Below are 15182 nucleotides of genomic sequence, written 5' to 3'. Positions count from 1 at the left end.
TTTGGGGATATTAGAGATATATGTATTTCTGGTGTGGTGATTATGGGTTCTATTACATCTGTCCAGTAATAGTTTCAGATCAGGATTTGCATTTATGAACAAGGTCTTGTACATGTAAATGACACAAGAGAATGTGTGGAGTGAGTTAATGTTTAACATGTTTAGGGATTTAAACAGAGGGACTGTGTGTTGTCTAAAAACAGAGTTTGTTATTGTTTTGATGGCAGATTTTTGTTGGGTGATGATGGCCTTGAGGTTGTTTGCAGTATTCAAATCCCATGCACAGATACCATATGTAAGATAAGGATAGATTAGCGCGTAGTTTTATGAGAAGAGAGCAGCGTTTGGAACATAATGTCTGATTTTAGAAAGTATACCGACAGTTTTTTTAACATTATTGGTTATGTGTTGCATATGCGTGCTGAAGTTGAGTCTCTTGTCTATGTATAGACCAAGGAACTTTCCATCATTTTTATAGCTGATATTATTGTTTATCTGAAGCTGAATTTCATTTGATGATTTCCTTCCAAATAAAATGTGGTAGGTGTTTCATATGTTTAGTGTGAGTTTGTTGGTTAACATCTATGAGTGGACCTTTTATTAATTCGATATTTACAACATTATTCAGTGTGTGTGTGGGTTGGGGTCAGAGTAGATGAAGGTATTATCATCAGCAAATAGTATAGGTTTAAGAATGTTAGAGACATTAGGCAGATCATTGATATATATTTATTTATTTATTTATTTATTTATTTATTTATTTATTTATTTATTTATTTATTCATATACAAGAAGGTACATTGGGAACGTGAGGATACATAATATGGTAATTACAGTCTTGTAAAGCCACTAGTACGTGCAGCGTTTCGGGCAGGTCCTTAATCTAAGAAAATTTTAAGTAGGTAAATACTTGCAAAATTTATAGACAAAAAATGATAACAGTTAGATGGAATGAAAAAAAAGAAGATGAGAGAAAATTGTAGGTACAGTATATTAAAGCACATAGGTAGCTAAGATTGATTACAATGACAGCTTGAATGGTAGTTGACAAAAATTGGTAGGCACAATACAGCATATGGCTAGCACATAAAAGAAGACAGCAATGAACACAATGATAAGGTTGTTTGATACTACATACAAATTAGGAGATTGGGTAACACAAGGTACAGAGCAAATTTAAAGCTCAGTGTAGGAAACTAAGAAGATAAAATTAGGTACTTTTTGGTTTTGCTTTTAAATAAGGCAAAAGTTTTACAGTTTTTCAATTCACTAGGGAGTGAGTTCCATAGACTAGGTCCCTTAATTTGCATAGAGTGTTTACACAGATTAAGTTTGACCCTGGGGATATCAAAGATATATTTATTTCTGGTGTGGTGATAATGGGTCCTATTACATCTGTCTAGGGAGAGTTTCAGAGCATGGTTTGCATTTAAGAACAGGGTTTTGTAAATGTAGTTGACACAAGAGAATGTGTGGAGGGAGTTAATATTTAGCAAGTTTAGGGATTTAAACAAGGGAGCTGAGTGTTGTCTGAAAGAAGAGTTAGTTATTATTCTGATAGCAGATTTTTGCTGCCTGATGATGGGCTTAAAGTGGTTTGCAGTGGTAGACCCCCATGCACAGATACCATAATTAAGATAGGGGTAGATTAGTGCATAATATAGTGAGAGGAGAGCAGAGTTAGGAACATAATATCTGATTTTGGAGAGTATACCAACTGTCTTAGAGACTTTCTTAGTTATGTGTTGAATGTGGGTGCTGAAGTTGAGTCTCTTGTCTAGGAATAAGCCAAGAAACTTGCCATCATTTTTATTACTGATGTTAATGTTGTCTATCTGTAGCTGAATTGCATTTGATGATTTGCTTCCAAATAAGATGTAGTAAGTCTTTTCGATATTTAATGTTAGTTTGTTCGTTGACATCCATAAGTGGACTTTTTTAATTCATTATTCACAACATTATTTAGTGTATGTGGGTTGAGGTCTGAATAGATAAGGGTAGTATCGTCAGCAAACAATATAGGTTTGAGAATATTAGAGACATTAGGCAGATCGTTTATATAAATAAGAAATAGAAGAGGTCCTAAGATACTGCCCTGTGGCATTCCAACGGTAATTGGTAGAGTGGAAGAAGTTGTATCATTGATGGTTACATATTGGTGTCTGTCACTAAGATAGGATCGGATGTAGTCAAGGGCAAGGCCTCGGATTTCATAATGCTGGAGTTTAAGTAAGAGGTAGTTGTGATTAACAGTATCAAAGGCTTTTCTTAGGTCAACGAAGAGTCCAATCGGAAACTCATTTTTGTCAAGGGCTAAGTAGATAACGTCAAGGAGACTAATGATTGCATCGTTGGTGCTCTTTTGGGACCGGAAGGCAAACTGGCAGGGGCTGAGTATGTTGAATTTTACGAGGTAGGAATAGAGCTGTTTGTAAATAATTTTTTCAAATATTTTTGATATAATGGGTAGATTTGATATTGGTCTATAATTGTTTATGTCCGCCGGATTGCCTCCTTTATGGACTGGCGTTACTCTTGCTTTTTTGAGGATATGAGGGAAGGTGTGATGTATATAAGTAAATGTAAATGATGTATGATGTAAGTATATATATGTAAGTGAGTATATGTAAATGATGTATATAAGAAATAGGAGAGGTCTTAGTATGCTTCCCTGTGTCACTCCAGCAGTTAATGGTAGAGTCGGGAAGGTTATATCATTGATGGCTTCAAATTGGTGTTTGTCACTAAGATAGGATCGAATATAGTTCAGGGCAAGACCTTTGATACCATAATAGTGAAGTTTAAGCAAGCGATAGTCATGTTTTACAGTATCAAAGGGCTTTCTAAGGTCAATGCCCGACTGGGAACTCATTTTGTCAAGAGCTGTGAAAATTATATCAAGCAGACTAATAATTGCAACGCTGGTACCCTTTTGGAAGCGGAAGCCAAACTGACAGAGACTTAATATGTTGAATTTTACGAAATAGGAGTAGAGATGTTTGTAAATAATTTTTCCGATTTTTTTTATAATATAGGTAGATGTTATATCGGGCTGTAATTGTTTATGAACTGGCGTTACTCGTTATTTTTAAGGATATCAGGGGAAAGTATAACGCTCTAGCGATCTGTTGAATAGCAGAGCTATGGGTAGCGCAAGGGCATGAGCAGCACTCTTGTATACCGTAGATGGTACTTCACTAATGTTCCCAGTTTTCGTTTTAAATGAGTGAATGATAGACATAACATCTGTCGGACTGACTAGTGAAAGGAGAAGAGAGTTTGGATAACTGCCTGTAAGATATGTAGTAACATGTGTCTGAGTCTGTTGGATTTTTCTGGCAAGGTTAGCACTTATTGATAAAAAAAACTATTAAATTCAGTTGCCGTTTCTAAATATGTTGCAGGTGTGTAACCATCCCTGAAGAGTTTTATCTGCCTATTATATGATAGGCAGTTTAGATCCAAGAAAGTTTGAGATGGTTTTCCAAGTGCTTCTCATGTTTGCTTTTGCTTCTTTGATTCTACTCTCATAATAGGAAAGTTTCACTCTTCTTATTATACTAGTAAGCATTGAGGAGTACCTCTTAATTACTTCTTTCGTAACTAGGCAAATCCTAAGTATTTTTTAATATTCAAATTTCTTGTTGATTGCTTTGAGTTTGCCTCTAGTGAGCCAAGGATTGTTTAATCTTTTGCCAGTTACTTGCTTGGTGAGGAGAGGACAGTGAGCGTTGTAGAGGCTTAGAGTTTTGGAAGGGAAGATGTTGGCTAATGAATTTATACTGTGTATTATTGAATTCATACTCCTAGTTAATATTGTGAAGTGAATTTGTGAGATTGCCTATTGCTGCTTCGCTGTGTAGCCTGAAGGTATGTTTCTTAATATCTTTTCGTGTTATGTCCATGTTTTCTATGATGAAGGTAGAATAGCAGGCAGTTGTTCTGTCAGTGATTATACCAGAGGCAAGGGGGAGCTGTTATGTTAGTCAATTATTGATCCAACGTAGTAGCGGATGTTTGAGTGATTCGGGTGGGCTTGATGATTGTGGGGACTAGCATACAGGAGTTCATGCTATTTAGGAAATAGTTGACTTGAGGGCTATTTTGTTGACACAAGTCAATATTGAAGTCACCTACTAGAATAATGTACTTTTTGTTGAGCTTGTTGTTTATGATACGATTCCTTAGGTTATCAGAGAATGCAGTTATATGAGTATTGGGAAATCAATATATAGCTCCAATAGTCAAGGATGTTTTAAGGGATTTAAATCGAGAATTAAGCAGAGGAATACTCACAAAACTCGTCTCAATCACTAATGACGCTATTGCAAATGAAGATGTTTTGGCAATAGAAGGCTGTGCCACCTTTTTTATTTGACCTGCAGTTGTGAATGGTTTTATAACCGGCTAAGTTGTAAAGTTGGGTATGGTCTTTACTTGGCCATATTTCTGTAAAATAATAAACGATAGTTTAGTACCTAGTGCTGTGAGTAGTGCATTCATTTCATCAAAATGTTTTCCAAGAGATCTACCATTTTGGTTGAAGACTGATACGAAAGTGTTATTTTGGAGTTTGTTTTTTTCAAGGTTTGCTGTGTAATACCTCCAGTAGTGATAATCAATATGCTGGTTATTGTAGATTTGTGACAGCAGATTTAGTTCAGGGTCAATATCAGCTTGCATGTAGATACAATGGAGTCAAGGAATAATAAATAACGACTACTGAACAGTAAAACACTAAGTCTGCTTGCTGTAATTCTACTTGCTATAATTTTTTACAAATTAAAGTAGAATTTAGATTGATAATAAGTAATACTAAAAATTAAATTATGCAAATGCAAATTACAAAAAAGTAATTGTAAATACAACATATTAAATTAAAAATTCAGAAATAAACAATATAAAATGGTGGGATAAACAAGAGAAAAAAAAATTAATTTAAAACCTTTTGAATGGAAAGGCAGAGCTATAGTACACTTTGGTTGTTAGACGAAACTATAAGTTACACTCTTAGGATGAGAGGGTTCAGTAGTAGAAGGGACCCCAGAGATAGAGTTCACTTGACATCTGGTTATTCAGTTATTAACCCACAGTCAGTAAGGAAAGATGTGAGGTGTGCCTCAGTGGTCTCATAGGTTCCCAGTGTGCTATGTGTAATACGTGTGCTATACTTGGCCTAGGAATATTTAAGTTTGTGTTTTAGCTTCAATTTTTTCAAGAATTCCTTACTAGTCAGTATACCACTATCTAAAAGCTAAGAACGTACGAATTCTGACTATTCACGATCGTCGCAATAGGTACTATCTAAACAGGAGGATAGGTTTCACTGGCTACAGTGGTATGGTGAAAAGCATCACACTGGCTGCGAAGGTACAGTGAAGAGCATCACAGTGGCTGATAATATACAGTGAAGATCATCACAGTGGCTGCAAATGTACAGTGTAGAGCATCACATTGCCTGGGAAGGTACAGTGAAGAGCATCACACTGGCTGAGAAGGTACAGTGAAGAACATCGCACTGGCAGCGAATGTACAGTGAAGGACATCACACTAGCTTAGAGGGGAAGAATGAAGCACGTCATTATTTCTGCAAACATCATACTTCATTATAAAGACTCAAGTATTTCACACTTATGATCAGTTGTGAAGACGTTCCTTAGAACACCGATAGCAAGGCTCAATGTATAACCAGCTTGAGAAACATAATTTAACAATTTACTCACACATGGATATATAACGAGTTAATATGTTGTCAACCCTTCAGACTTATAGCATCCTTCATAAATGACTTACTCACCCCAGATTGTCCTTAGTGTAACAACACTCATGGCATTATGCACATCACCGTATTGGTGGTTTCTGCCACATCCTCTACTCTCTCATGCAGAGAGTTTACCGTCTACTCTCTCATGCAGAGAGTTACCGTCGTAGCAATACCTGCCATCCACTCAATGCTTCTCTCAGCCCCAACTGAATAGTGCTATTCAGATATTAAATTAACCGCCATTTAGAAAGTTATTCCTGAACAGTTGTGTCCACGTGCTATTCGGTCAGCAGATAGAGCTGGATCGCTAGAGTTGGAGGAGACAACAAAGATACTGGTTAAGACGTGAGATCCTGTTACCAGAGGGACTATTAAGGATGCTTACCCACACGCCTGGTACACTCTCATTTCCATATAAATTAATGTGATCAAAGAGTCATGAGTCATTACATCTTCCAGCAAATGTCTTTGGGATTTTTTAGGCATAAGAAGAGTCACTGATCATCTTCATATGTCTGGAGTAACACTACCTAGGATTTTGTATTAATTATATTTGTAAATTACTTTATATCAGTATTTGCAACAAGAAAACATAATAATAGTAATTATTAGAAGTTTATCAATTAATATTAATAAAATAAGATAACTGTTACACTGTATCACTGTCCAAAGTATGAGACCAGTCATCGAAGAGAAGAGAAACGCCTTAACAGCATAGAAATATTGCCCAAGTCAGCGCAACTTGCAGATCTTTTGGGACGTCCGCTGCAAAGTGCAGCGGAGCGCCAGGCGATGCGCTAACAACTATTGGCTCCAGCTCTGCCTCAGATACAGACTGTAGCAGATAAAGCAATGTAAAGAGGATATATGAAGTCATCAAGCAGGCCCTTGGCCCAATTCGGAGACCACCCCCCTGAAATCTGTCACAGGCGAGGTGGATTCAAGACCAGACACTGCAGCTGAAGCACTGGGTCGAGCACTACTCTGAGTTATACGCCAGGGAGAAAGTGGTCACGAGGACGCCCTGAGCACCATTGAGTATCTGCCTGTTTTAATGGAGTTCGACAGCAAACCGACCCTCGAAGAACTCAGCGAGGCCCTAGACTCTCTTCCTTCTGGCAAAGCTTCTGGTAAAGACGGCATTCCTGATGAGACCTTCAAGTCCTGCAAAGGTAACCTACACCTACTCATGGAGCTGCATGAAATCTTCTGCCTATGCTGGAGAGGAGAGATGCCACAGGACATAAGGGACACCAACATCGTCACTGTACAAGAATAAAGGTGACAGGGGCGACTGCAACAATTACCGCGGCATCTCCCTCCTCAGCATTGTAGGAAAGCTGTTTGCTCGAGTCCCATTGAAGAGGCTCCAAGTACTTGCAGAGAGAGTCTACCCAGAATCACAGTGTGGATTCCGAGCTAACAGGTTCACCATCGACATGGTCTTTTCCCTCAGAAGACTGCAGGAGAAATGCAAGGAACCGTAGCAGCCACTCTTCGAAGCCTTCAGAGACCTGACGAAGGTCTTCGACCCCGTCAGCAGGGATGACCTGTTTAAAATCCTCCCTAAGCTCGGATGTCCACCCAGGCTCCTCAGCATCCCCAGATCCATCCACGAGAACATGAAGGGCACCATGGTTGTTGACGGCTATACGTCAGATGCCTTCGATAGTGGAGTAAAGCAGGGCTGCGTCTCGGTTCCAACCTTATTCGGGATTTTCTTAGCAGTAATGGTGCAGCACGCCTTCGGATCTGCCACGGAAGGCATCTACCTCCGGACCCGATCGGACGTTTAGCTCTTCAACCTTGCCAAGCTAAGAGCCAAGACAAAGGTTCGGCTGAGGTGTCTGCACGACTTCCTTTTTGCTGACGACCCAGCAATCACCGCCCACTCAGCTGAAGACCTCCAACAGCTCATGACCCTGTTCAGCGAGGCCTGTCAGGCTTTAGGACTCACCATCAGCCTGAAGAAAACACTAGTCATGGGACAAGGAGTGGACTCCCCATCTAACATCTACATCTCAGGTTACAAACTGGAAGTCATTCACAACTTCGTGTAACTGGGCTCCGCAATCTCTCACTCCCTCTCTCTTGATACGGAGCCAAACAAACGAATCGGTAAGGCATCTACAACCATGTCCAGACTGACAAAGAGAGTGTGGGCCAACAATAAGCTGAGTATACAAAGTTCCAGGTTTACAGAGCCTGCGTCCTGAGCACTCTCCTATATGGCAGCGAGTCACGGACAATCCGCGGCTGTCAGGAAAGAAAGCAGAATGCTTATCACATGCGCTACCTCCGACACATCTTGAACATCACTTGGCAGGACAAGGTGACAACCAACAGCATCCTGGGGAGAGCTAGAATCACCAGCATGTACACAATGCTGAAGCAGAGACGAATTGGCTGGCTCGGGCACATGGTGTGAATATCCAATGGCAGGATCCCCAAGGATCTCCTGTACGGAGAGTTGACGCAGGGAAAACGTCCAATAAGCAAACCCCAGCTGCGGTACAAAGACATTTGCAAAAGGGACCTGAAAGTCATGGACGTCGATCGTGCCACGTGGGTAACACTGACTGCAGACCGATCAGCCTGGAGGCAGTCTGTTCAGAAAGGTCTCTCCAAGTTCGAGGAGACACTTGCCAAGCAATTGGAGGTAAAGAGACCGAGAAGGAGAGCCGTAGCCAGGAAAACAGGCCAGATTTAGACTTCGTTTGTGCACAGAGTGGGATGGATTGCCATTCTCGGATTGGCCTCATCAGTCACACCAGACGCTGCATCGGAACTGACAACCAGAGCGCAACTCTAATATTCTCCCGAGGCTGAAGGATGCCTACTGTCATCAATTAATACTATTATTATAAAATATCTATTACTCTGTATCACTGTCCGAAGTATGAGGCCAGACGTTAGGGGGTTAGCCTCACCTGATTTTCACACATGAAGACACTTAGGGGTATATTAGTGTCATAGAAAAGTCAAGATGTACCCAAGTGCCATGCGTTAAGACATATCGGCATTTATAGTGAACCTTGCAACACCCACACACACACACACTCCTGCAATTTTCATGAATTCAAGTTATTTAGCAGTTTCGGTGCCTAATAAAGTTGGAGAGAGAGAGAGAGAAGGACAGCGAGAAAGGAAGGGGAGACAGAGAGAGAGAGAGAGAGGGATGCTGGAAGAGAGGGTGGGAGAAAGGTGGTGAGGATGGGAGAGGATGCAGAGGAGGAGAAAGGGATATGACATTTGGAGAACGTGTTGGGAAGGAAGAAGAATGAAAAGAGGGGCGAAAAAGAGAGAGATTACTCTCTCTCTTTGAGTGGTAGAGAGGGAGGAAGAGCTGAGATGAGGAGAGGGGGATGTCGGGGTAGGAAGGTTGAGAGGAAGAAGAGGAGAGGAGTGATGGAGAAGAAGGAGACTGGTGAGAGGAAGAGCAGTGGATGATATTATGAATGATGGTAGGGAGAAACATTGTGAGGGACAGAGGGATGGACGGGGAGATGGATAATAGAGTAGTGAGAGAGAGATTGATGAAGGTTAAGCCATTCAAGAAGTGGCTCGGGCATGAATAGCCAGTAAGTGGAAGATTTTTTAAGTAAATGTATACTGTGTGCTGAGGTCGCATTTAATCATCAGGCTGCTATCACGGCGAAGGATAATGCTTGACAGGATTTATGAGGGTGTCCAATTGTTAAGGCCTATTGGCCCATATGAGGTAGCTCCTATTTATAACCACCCAATTCCACTCATATACATGTCCAACCCACGTTTGAAACATTCGAGGGACCCCACCTCCACCACGTTACGGGGTAATTGGTTCCACAAATCAACAACCCCTGTTACCGAACCAGTATTTACCCAAGTCTTTCCTAAATCTTAACTTATCCAATTTATACCCGTTGTTTTGTGTTCTGTCTTGTGTTAATACCTTTAATACCCTATTAATATTCCCTTTGTTATGTCCATTCATCCACTCGTAAACCTCTATCAAGTCACCCCTAACTCATCGCCTTTTCAGTGAATGCAATTTAAGTTTTGTTAATTTTTCTTCATATGAAAGATTTCTAATTTGGGGAATTAACTTTGTCATCCTACGCTGGACACGTGCAAGTGAATTTATATCCATTCTATAGTACGGCGACCAAAACTGAACTGCATAATCTAAATGGGGCCCTAACACAGCAAGATATAGTTGAAGAACACCAGGTGTCTTGTTACTAATACATCGATTAATAAATCTCAGTGTCCTATTTGCCTTATAACAAACATTCATGCATTGACCCTTTAGTTTTAAATTCTTACTAATCATAACTCCTAGATCCCTTTCGCAGTCCGACTTCGCCATCTCAACACCATCTAGCTCGTATCTTGTAACTCTATCATTATTACCTAACCTCAGAACTTTAAATTTATCAGCATTAAACTGCATCTGCCAATCTTTTGACCATTTAAAAATCCTATTTAGATAAACTTGAAGTGATAGTGAGTCTTCTTCCGTGTTAATTTCCCTACCGATTTGTGTATCATCGGCAAATTTGCTCCTCAAACCTGAATCTAAATCATTTATATATATTATAAACAACAGAGGTCCCAAGACAGAGCCTTGAGGCACTCCACTTACAACATTTTCCTACTCTGACTTAACCCCATTTATACTAACTCTCTGTTTCCTTTGGTATAGCCATGCCCTAATCCAACTTAATATAGCACCCCCAATACCATGAGTCTCTATCTTTTTGATCAGTTTTTCATGTGGCACTGTATCAAAAAGCTTTGCTAAAGTCAAGGTACACAACATTGCAAACCTTACCACTATTAACATCCTCAACTATGCTGAAATAAAAATATAGCAAATTTGTTAAACATTAACGGCCATTTGTAAAACCATGTTGTGACTCGTTTATTGATTTATGTTTTTCAATATGAAAACGAATGGTATTTGCAATTATCGATTCAAGTAACTTTCTCACAATAGACGTTAGGCTAATTGGCTGATAGTTTGATGCAAGTCATCTAACTCCTTTCTTAAAAACTGGTACTACATTAGGAACCTTCCACGACTCTGGCACTCTGCCTGACTCTAAGGATTTATTAAATATGGTAGACAGTGGCACGCATAGCTCCTCTTTGCATTCTTTAAGCACCCTGGTAAAAACTTCAACCGGCCCTGGGGATTTGTTTGATTTGAGTTTTACTATTTGTTTAATAATATCATCCCTGGTAACTGTTAGACTAGTCAACTTGTCCTCGTCCCCACCCACATAGACCTGTTCGGCTGAAGGCATAGAGTTAAGTTCTTCTTTAGTAAATACAGAGACAAAATATCTGTTAAAAATACTACTCATCTCTTCGTCATTATCCGTTATCTGACCTGTCTCGGTTTTTAATGGACCTATCCTTTCCCTAACCTTTGTTCGATATAACTGAAAAACCCTTTAGGATTTGCCTTTGCTTGGCCTGCTATACGAACTTCATAGTTGTGCGAATTCTTGTACTAAATTGACTTCCCCATTCTTAATCCTTTTGTACCAAGCTCTTTTTCTACCTATAAGGTTTTTCAGATCCTTTGTAATCCATTTCGGGTCATTTGTATTTTATCTATTCAATTTGTAAAGTATACTACTTTCCTGTGCTTTGCTTAGAATATTAGTAAATAAGTAATATATTGAATCCAAATCGAAATCCTCTTTTACATCACACATGTAAGCCTCTATCTTTATACCATGAGCCTCTCTCTTGTTAATTAGTCTTTCATGTGGCACTGTTTCAAAAGCTTTGCTAAAGTCAAGGTACACAACATCACAATCCTTACCACTATCAAAAAAGTTGAAAACTGGAAATTGGAAATTACATGGAAATTGTTTTCTAATAGCTGAATCTAAAACAACAGCCATCAACTTTGAAAGCTCAGTATACCTGTGTCAGTTCAACAGTTTATTCCTGAAGATGTCACAGTGCTGACTAAACTTCGAACAATAAAAATGGAAAGATTAAATGATCTGGTGTTTCTTCACTTTCCAGATGGTAGAGGATATTGGCGTTGAATGGAAAATAGACAGAATAAAAATAATATTAGTCATAATGCTGTTGTACAATGCTATAAATGTTCCAGCTGTAATGCTGGATACTTCGGATGTTCCAATCGGAACTTTAAGATAAGGATACTGGAGTACCGGGGAGTATCATTTAGGACTGGCTTTCCATTATCCAAACCAGCATTCTCAGAGATTAGAAATCATTGTAATTAGTGAATCATTCTCTGTTTGAAACCGATTTATAAATTTTAGACACATGTATGAGTGGTCAGTCGGATTTGAGAATAATGGAACCCTTATATATAAGGGAGCTGTGGTCTCTGCTAAATATTAATGGTGTAGCTGCTCAGTTATACTTTGTATTATACTGATTATAATTCTGAATTATACTGTGTATAATTCAGAATTATACTGTGTATAATTCTGAATTATTCTGTGTATAATTCACATTTAGCATTTTGTTTTCATTTATAGTTCATGTAAACTTCTTTATTATTTGTTTATTTTCCCCATGAGTTGTGTCTTTGATTCTCATTTAAGTGTTGACATTTTCTGTTGTTATACTTGAATTAGGATACATATAATAACTTTTGGTGACTTGAACCTGTGTTGTGGTGATTCCCAGACAACTGCCTTAACCGATTCGGCCACGATTGTACAAAAGTCAACCAAACTGGAACTCTATGAATTCACTGGAGGTTATGGAGGCCTCTGAACTTGAGCCCGAATAGGGTTTTACAGTCGACCAGACCACACTAGCAGGTGTGTGCTAGAGTGTGATCTAGCACACACCATTCCATTCGAACGCCATTCGATCACGAATGGCGTTCACATTCTTTTGCGCCACATCAGATTGCAATGAAATCACATTGGCGTGACATATCAATGAAACGCATTTTGAGGCAAAATTATTTTCCTAACCCCGTTTTAGGGAGGCACTGGATCAGCCCTCCTAGGATACTCCCATAAAATCACCGTCAATCCTGCAAACGTTTAATGAGGATAGCCAAAGAATCTGTCCTAAAACCTCGAACAAGCAGACAGTTATATTCTGTTTTATGGATGTACATAAATCTTCTAACCCCGATTTCCACTAATACTAATTTCTCGCTCTTTGCAGCCAAAGAAAGAGCATACAAGGAGAGAACAACGAGGCTTGATTTAGACAGTGATGATGATGATCATGGTTCAGGTGAGGCACACATGTCAATGTTAACATTTATGTCGTAAGGTGCTACAGATTATCATGGCCAAGCTAAAGCTTATGTCTCTATTCCATTCAACTAGGCTCTAGGAGACTCGAACCGTGGATCCCACACACACGTGAGGGCCGAAACTCTATCGACGGTTCGAGTCCCCTAGAGCCCAGTTGAATGGAATGTTTATTTCCACGGAAGAGTGAATGACAATTCTTATATGTCGTCTCTAAGTTAGTGCTTGTGTAATAAGGTGCTGCAGGTTATCGTGACCTAGCTGAAGCTTCTGTGTCTACGTTACTGCGTGTGTAGTAAGGTGCTTCAGATCATCATGACCTAGCTGAAGCTTCTGTGTCTATATTGGTGCTTGTGTACTAAGGTGCTCGGGAGATCCTGGCTTAAGTGAATCTTACGTCTCTCTGTCAGAGCCTGAGTAATAAGGTGCTTCGGATGATCATGGCCTTGTGTATTATTTTTATACCTAATATACTCTCAAATCTTCGACTACACAACCTGTATTATGTATACTTAATGTTACAAATTAAGCTAAAAGAGCTTAGCTGCTTATGTAAGAGTGGCGGTGTCCTCCACTGGTGTTTGACTGGTGTATGGGGAGTTTTTAGGGTCCTCAATATTGTAAACTGTTATCACACTTCTTTGAGGAATTAATGCACATCAATACCTTCAATCGAAAGGTTAAATAAAAACTGAAGAAGACTGCATGAACAGCTAGGCACTGTTAAGTGTAAGTTCTTAACCTAACCTGCCAAACTGTAGATTTAAATCATGCAAATTTATTTATTTACTAATTCTATTTCTTGATAATGTGATTTTATAATATAAATATTATTATTTCACTCTACTGACCAATGCAATTCTTAGTGGCTAATTTTACTAAGCATTTTGGTGCAATGGCCCATTATATAACCGAATATCCTGGAAATATTAATAGCACATAATAAATGTTAAGAGCACTCATCTCAAGTAGAACATGTTACCACCAACCGCCCTTATTCGGCTAATATCAGAACTGCCTCTAGAAACTTGTGTAAGGAATTGTTTAGAACCTTGCATACCACATATGTTAGACCAATCCTGGTGTATGCAGCTCCAGCTTGGAGTCCATGTATAAGACAAAGCTATCCCTTGTCAAGTATAAGACTGATCTGGATAAGGTTTAAAGGTATGCCACTCTATTAGTCCAAGAACTAAGAGATATGAGATACAAGTCAAGGCTCTGTGAATTGCATCTCAAGTCGCTGGAAGGCAGAAGGGTTTGGGGAGACATGATCACCACATACAAAATTCCCAGGGGAATTGTCAGGGAAGATAAAAGCACATTATTTAGTATGGGTAGAGGCGATGAGTCATAATATTATGGCTAAAGTAAGTTGACCAGACCACACACTAGAAGACAATCGACTTGAGAATGTTCCAGGACGGACCGAAACGTCGTCGTCCCTTCACCTTCTAGTGTGTGGTCTTGTCAACTTTAGTATGGGTGGTACACGCAAAGTGTAGTTAATAAATGGAATGCATTTAGAAGTGATTTGTTGGAGGCTAACTCTATAAACAGTTTCAAATGAAGATGTGATAGAGCCCAATATGCTCAAGAACCTGTTCATTAGTAGATTCACAATTGAGAGCCGGGACCCAAGAGCCGAAGCTCAAATGACACAAACAAAGCTAAGCCAGTACAACTTTGGGGCCTGATTCGACAAAGAATTATAATGTCATATTCAACTTAATTTGAGTAATTAATTTGAATCGTAGCAGGTAATTGTTGTATTAGAAAGAAAGATGGAAATTAGGTGAAAACACAAACTGCAGATAAAGGACAATTATGATGGTGAAACATGGATTTCGGAGTACAATCTTTTCAGATGTGACAGAAACACAGGCTACAGGGTGGGGGTCAGCCTGTACATCAAAGATACACTCATCTGCATTGAGCTGCTAAATACCACAAACGATATGGTGGAAGTTCTGGTAATCAAAATAGAGATCCTAAATGTATTGTCCTTGTATATAAGTTACGGGAGGCAAATCCTCAGCAGTTTAAAGACCAACTAATTAAAATCGAACACAGCTTAGAAAACCTCGCAAATCCAGCCCCTAACATCATCCTGCTTGTGGACTTCAACCTACAGCACCTGAAATAGACCCCTAGCTAATACAGTT

The 15182-nt window shown here is 39.3% G+C and overlaps 1 long non-coding RNA gene across 1 annotated transcript in view; it reads left to right on the top strand.

Moving 5' to 3' along the window:
• LOC123767100 (uncharacterized) overlaps positions 1 to 13008 on the top strand; it is a 173360-nt gene extending 160352 nt beyond the window's left edge. The window contains exon 3 of the long non-coding RNA XR_011222746.1: positions 12926 to 13008. This is a non-coding gene — a long non-coding RNA (uncharacterized lncRNA). The remainder of the gene's footprint in view (positions 1 to 12925) is intronic.
• The last annotated feature ends 2174 nt before the right edge of the window (positions 13009 to 15182 follow it).

Source organism: Procambarus clarkii, chromosome 53 (assembly GCF_040958095.1).
Source record: "Procambarus clarkii isolate CNS0578487 chromosome 53, FALCON_Pclarkii_2.0, whole genome shotgun sequence".
Lineage (NCBI taxonomy): Eukaryota > Metazoa > Arthropoda > Malacostraca > Decapoda > Cambaridae > Procambarus > Procambarus clarkii.
The sequence above is the reverse complement of the archived record's forward strand: the minus strand, read 5'-3'. Positions and strand labels throughout refer to the sequence as shown.